Consider the following 6,887-nt stretch of genomic DNA (forward strand, 5'->3'; position numbering starts at 1 on the left):
GAGTTAACTAGCACATATGTTTCTTATCCATTAAAGCCTGTATTCCTATATTCTCTGAAATCTAGAAGCATATAATAGGGTCAGTAGTTAAGAGTGAGGATTTTAGAATAGGAGCTAGATTTAAATTGTGGCTTTGTACTACTTTGTGTGACTTTATAAACATTAGATAGTCTGTATTTTTCAGATTCATTCATAAGACAGTCTACCTCACGAGGTTTTTGTGAAGTTTGAATAAATATGTGTACAGAGATTAGCGAGTGTCTAGCACACGGAAAGCATCCAACAAGGTCAATGATTTTTATTTGACAGGCCTCAGTCTGCAGGAACATATACTGAAGCTTTAAGATTTGCTCAAGCCTCTTGCAAAATGGTCTACGGGGCCTCTGGCAGTAGGGACTTCATATACACTCCCAAACACTGAAGCCACCCAAACAAGCTTTTGTACTAAGCTCTCTGAATTTCGAGTGACTTTTCTAAATTTTTTGACCCATAAATTTCCTCTTGGTTTGCTTTGCTGCCCTCTTCTGGTGGAATGGCAAAAGAGTTAGATGACATTTCCAATCCCTACTGCCACTCAAACTGCTAAAAGCTATCAATATTTTGAATCCTTAGTCAAAGAATCCAACTTGCAAAAATCTCTGGCCTTACATTCAAGTCAATTCAAATGAAAATAAAGTCTAAACGTAAACCTTCTACCTATGAATTTCAATTTATTTCTATTACATGGAAAGTGATATTGGTAGGTAGAATAATTATTAAAATGGACTACTCATTTTAGGTTGAAAAGATCTAAGAATATTTTGTTATTCTGAATGGCAACAGAAAATTCCTTATAAACTGCATTTCACTTTTCTGAAACAGTGAAATGTGTACATATAGAGCCTTAATTTTAAAAAACTTTTTTCCTAGGCTGGGCACAGTGGCTTACGACTGTAATCCCAGCACTTTGGGAGGCCGAGGCGGGCGGATCACAAGGTCAGGAGTTTGAGACCACCCTGGCCAACAGAGTGAAACCCCATCTCTACTAAAAATACAAAAATTAGTCGGGCATGGTGGCACATGCCTGTAGTCCCAGCTACTTGGGAGACTGAGGCAGGAGAATCGCTTGAACTCGGGAGGCAGAGGTTGCAGTGAGCCTAGATCATGCCACTGCACTCCAGCCTGGGCAACAGAGCAAGACTACATCTCAACAAACAAACAAACAAACAAAAACCAACCAACCAAACCAAAAAAACCCTTTTTTCCTAACGTTAACATCAGCTAATCTCTATATCTTCCAAACTATAATACCTATGTATTATCCTGGTATTTAAAAATTTTAGCATAGAAACTGCATGCAAAATGTTACTGTGTACTTCCTTCAAATACAATGAGAAAGGTAAATACTTAGCCTAATACAGAAAATTATTTAAATCACTTAAACAATTTTCACATTGTTTTGGAAGATATTGTAAATATTCTAGGCCAGGCATGGTGGCTTATGCCTGTTAATCCCAGCACTTTGGGAAGCCGAGGCAGGAGGATCGCTTGAGCCCAGTAGTTCGGTCTGGGCAACATGGCGAAACCCCATCTCTACTGAGAAATACAAAAATTAGCTGGGCGTGGTGGCATGCGCCTGTGGTCCCAGCTACTCGGGAAGCTGAGGTGGGAGGACTGCTTGAGCCTGGAAGGTCAAGGCTGCAGTGAGCCATGACTGCTCCACTGCACACTCCAGCCTGGGTGACAGAGTGAGACTCTGCCTCAAAAAGAAAAAGAAAAAGAAATATTCTAGGTTTTATATAGACAAAGCTAAAATTTAGAAGCAAATGTGCAGAAAGTTTGTACATTTGAATTTTCATTAAACTGTTAATCCTACTGTAGAATTTTGTGATCAGAAAAACATTTCCTTGGTCCTTGATTTTCAGAAAAACATATTTTAAGGAGAAATATACATTGTTTTCTTGTTTACTTCATATTGGCTGTTTGGGTATAAATCTGTAGAAGTTAAAAAATATGTTCTTTTTGAAGTATTGGCAAGAGTTCTAAAGTTACAAATACTAGTACATTAAGTCATGATAACAGCACTTATGCCACGTTATCTCTACAAAATGTAAAATGACTGGAATCTTTGGAATTCCCTTCCCCCACTAATTCAACAAAGCTCAGATTTGTCGTACTTTAGAACAGAGAGACTATCTCCTTGAGCTACCCAAGCATTGCTGCTTTTACTGGTCAAATTATTTACGATCTAAATATTGGTCATTTGCATATTTTATAGGAATTATGCACCTTGGAGACAAGGGAACAGGTTGCAGCAAATCTGTTAAAAATACAGTTTATGTTCAAAACTAGATCTACTTTCCATGTTTAGCACAATATGCAAGGGTTGCTTATTGAGTGGAAATATGCCAAAATCTGGGTTAAAGCCTTTGCAGTTCTCTATTTGCCAGAACGAAAACATGAATTTCTGGCCTTTAAGGCTGTGTAACGAAGACCCAGAATTGAAGAATAAAGTACTAAAAAACTGAAATTAACGTTATACGCCATTATTTAGAAAGTTATTAATATAATCTGAATTTTTGATACCTAGAATAGCCATTAAAAGCAGGCAATTAGGAGATACCTCTGTAAAAGGCCAAAAGCAACAAGAACTTTACTAAAACCAGCATAAAAGTGAGCTAATTCAATTTAGTATTGTATTTAATATTAAACCAAAATGATTTCATAGATTGCAATAGAGTACCAAATATAGGCTGGGTGCGGTGGCTCACGCCTGTAATCCCAGCACTTTGGGAGGCCAAGACCACCAGATGGCTTGAGTCCAGGAGCTTGAAACCAGCCTGGGCAACATGGTGGAACGCCGTCTCTACAAAAAATACAAAAATTGTCCAGGCTTGCTAGTGCGCTCCTGTAGTCCCAGCTACCTGGGAGGCTGAGGTGGGAGGATCACTTGACCCCAGGGAGTGGAGGTTGCAGTGAGCTGAGATGGTCCTACTCCACTCCAGCCTGGGTAACAGAGTGGGACCCTGTCTCAAAAAAAAAAAAAAAAAAAAAAAAAGTACTAAATATATATCAACAAAAATATTACAATCCAAAAACCATTTTAAGGCTAAATATAAGGAAGATGCCGTTCTTCACTGGAATTTCTCTCAAAAGCTTCAGATTGCATTAATTCATTTTATTGCTCCCCTTTAAATTAAGCACAAAATTGTCTCTTTTTAGTTTAACTCTGAAAACATTTTTTTTCTTTCCCCTTCCTTCCTTCCCTCCCTTCCTTCCTTCTCCCTTCCCTCCTTTCTTTCTTCCTTTTTTTCTTCCCCTTTCCCTCCTTTCTTCTCCTTCCCTTCCTTCTTTCTTTCTCTTTCTTCTCCTTCCCTTCCTTCTTTCCTTTCTTTCTTTGTCTTTCTTTCTCACTATAACCTTGAACTCTCAGGCTGAAGCAATCCTCCTGCCTTGGCCTCCCGAGTAGCTGGGACTACAGGTGAGTACCGCAATTTGCTACTTTTCTTTCTTTCTTTCTTTCTTTTGAGACGGAGTCTTGCTCTGTCACCCAGGCTGGAGTGCAGTGGCCTGATCTCAGCTCACTGCAACCTCCGCCTCCCAGATTCAAGCAATTCTCCTGCTTCAGCCTCCCAAGTAGCTGGGACCACAGGCGCGTGCCACCACATCCTGCTAATTTTTTATATTTTTAATAGAGACAGGTTTTCACCGTGTTACCCAGGATGATCTCATCTCCTGACCTCATGATCCAACTGCCTTGGCCTCCTAAAGTGTTGAAATTACAGGCACGAGCCACTGCGCCCGGCCTTTTTTCTTTTTTTTCTTGAGACGGAGTCTCACTCTGTCACCTAGGCAGCAGTACAGCCGCACGGTCTTGGCTCATTGCAACCTCTGTCTCCCAGGTTCAAGCAATTCTCCCCACCTTAGCCTCCTGAGTAGCTGGGATTTATAGGCACATATCACCATGCCCAGCTAATTTTTGCATTTTTAGTAGAGATGGGGTTTCACCATGTTGGCTAGGCTGGTCTTGAACTCCTGACCTCAAGTGATCCACCCGCCTAGGCCTCCCAAAGTGCTGGGATTACAGGTGTGAGCCAACGCACCTGGCCTAATTTTCTTATTTTTGGTAGAGATGAGGTCTCACAATGTTGCCCAGGCTGGTCTCTTAACTTCTGGGCTCAAGCAATCCTCCTGCCTCAGCATCCCAAAATGCTGGGATTACAGGCCTGAGCCACTGCGCTAGGCCAAAAACTGTTCTTATATATGTAATTTTCAGAAAACATGTATAGATGTTTACAGAAAAGAGTCAAATATAAAGTTTGGAGACTATGGGTATATTCTTGGCAAATAATATTAGTAGATGATGTTTTGTTTTGTTTTTTTTGAGATGGAGTCTTGCTCTTTTGCCCAGGCCGGACTGCAGTGGCACGATCTCGGCTCACCGCAAGCTCTGCCTCCTGGGTTCACACCATTCTCCTGCCTCAGCCTCCCGAGTAGCTGGCTACAGGCGCCTGCCACCGTGCCCGGCTAATTTTTTGTATTTTTAGTAGAGATGGGGTTTCATGGTGTTAGCCAGGATGGTCTCCATCTCCTGACCTCGTGATCCACCCGCCTCAGCCTCCCAAAATGCTGGAATTACAGGCGTGAGCCACCACGCCCGGCAGTAGATGTTGTTTTTAACCACTCTGCTTATGAACTGACTCCAGGAGCAGGGATAAGAGTGTAAACAACCTACATTAAGCTTTACTCCATGGGTATCTTTATGTAAGTGTTTTAAATAGATCAAGAGGTATTAAGTTTGAAAATACAGATTTATTAATAGGAGTCTATTAGTAGACTTCTACTGGGAATATAAATCAAAACCAGGTATGGACTAGCTACCTTAACATGTACTATGGTTTTGGATTTAAGTCATCTATTCAGTAGACATTTATTTATTTATTTATTTGTTTGTTTGCCAGGCTGGAGTGCAGTGGTGCAATCTCGGCTCACTGCAACCTCCGACTCCTGGGTTCAAGTGATTCTTGTGCCTCAGCCTCCCGAGCAGCTGGGATTACAGCCACGTGCCATCACACCCAGCTAATTTTTGGATTTTTAGTAGACGCGGGGTTTCACCATGTTGGCCAGGATGATCTTGATCTCCTGACCTCGTGATCCGCCCGCCTCGGCCTCCCAAAGTGTTGGGATTACAGGCGTGAGCCACCACGAGTGGCCAATACTTTTTCTTTTACAGATGGAGTCTCACTTTGGGAAGTCGGGGCAGGAGGATCACCTGCATCCAAGAAACCAGCCTGCGTGATATGGCAAGACCCCATCTCTATAAAAAAATCAAAAATTAGTCATGCATGGTGGCATGCACCTGTAGTCCCGCTACTCGGAGTCTGAGGTAGGAGGATCGCTTGAGCCTGGGAGGTCAAGGGGGCAGTGAGCTGTGATTGCACCACTGTACTCTAGCCTGGGTGAAAGAGAAACACTGTGTCTCACAAAAAAAAAAAAAAAAAAAAAAAGAGGCAGGGCGCAGTGGCTCACGCCTGTAATCCTAGCACTTTGGGAGGTTGAAGCGGATGGTTCACGAGGTCAGGAGTTCAAGACCAGCCTGGCCAAGACGGTGAAACCCCGTCTCTACTAAAAATACAAAAAAAATTAGCCAGGCATGATGGCAGACACCTGTAATCCCAGCGACTCAGGAGGCTGAGGCAGGGAATTGCTTGAACCCGGGAGGTGGAGGTTGCAGTGAGCTGAGATGGCGCCACTGCACTCCAGCCTGGGTGACGGAGCGAGACTCCATCTTAAAAAAAAAAAAAAAAAAAAAAAGGGATGGAGTTTCATTTTGCCCAGGCTGGAGTGCTGGGGTGTGATCATAGCTCACTGCAACCTTTAACTCCTGTCCTCAAGTGATCCTGCCTCAGCCTCCCGAAGTGTTGGGGTTACAGGTATGAGCCACCACACCTGGACTCAGGACCATATTTAAGAAAATACTTATATTCAGGCTACACCTGTAATCCCAGCACTTTGGGAAGCCGAGGTGGGCAGATCGCTTGAGGCCAGGAGTTCGAGACAAGCTTGGCAACATGGCAAAACTCTGTCTCTACTAAAAAATTACAAAAAGTAGCCGGGTGTGGTGTGCATACCTGTAATCCCAGCTACTCGGGAGGCTGAGGCACAAGAATCGCTTAAACCTGGGAGCCAAAGGTTGCAGTGAGCCAAGATTGCGCCATGGCGCTCTAGCCTGGGCGACAGTGAAACTCTGCCTCAAAAAACAAAAACAAAAACAAAAACGCTGGGTGCAGTGGCTGATGCCTGTAATCCCAACACTTTGGGAGACCAAGGCAGGTGGATCACCTGAGATCGGAGTTCGAGACCAGCCTGGCCAACATAGCAAAACCTCGTCTCTACTGGAAAAAAAAAAAAAAAAAAAAAATTAGCCAGGCGTGGTGGCGTGTGCCTGTAGTCCCAGCTACTCAGGAGGCTGAGGCAGGAGAATCGCTTGAACCCGGGAGGCAGAGGTTGCAGTGAGCTGAGATCGCACCACTGTACTCCAGCCTGGGTGACAGAGTAAGACTCTGTCTCAAAAAAATAATAATAAAAAAAGGCCGGGCACAGTGGCTCATGCCTGTAATCCCAGCAGTTTGGGAGGCCAAAGCAGGAGACTCACAAGGCCAGGAGATGGAGACCATCCTGGCCAACATGGTGAAACCCCATCTCTACTAAAAGAAAAAAAAAAAATTAGACAGGTGTGGTGATGCGTACCTGTAGTCCCAGCTACTCAGGAGGCTGAGGCAGGAGAATCGCTTGAACCCGGGAGGCGGAAGTTGCAGTGAGCTGAGATCGCGCCACTGCACTCCAGCCTGGCGACAGAGCAAGACTCCATCTCAAAAAACAAACAAACAAACAAACAAACAAAAAAG

This window comes from Gorilla gorilla, chromosome 6 (genome assembly GCF_029281585.2).
Source record: "Gorilla gorilla gorilla isolate KB3781 chromosome 6, NHGRI_mGorGor1-v2.1_pri, whole genome shotgun sequence".
In the NCBI taxonomy this organism is placed as follows: domain Eukaryota; kingdom Metazoa; phylum Chordata; class Mammalia; order Primates; family Hominidae; genus Gorilla; species Gorilla gorilla.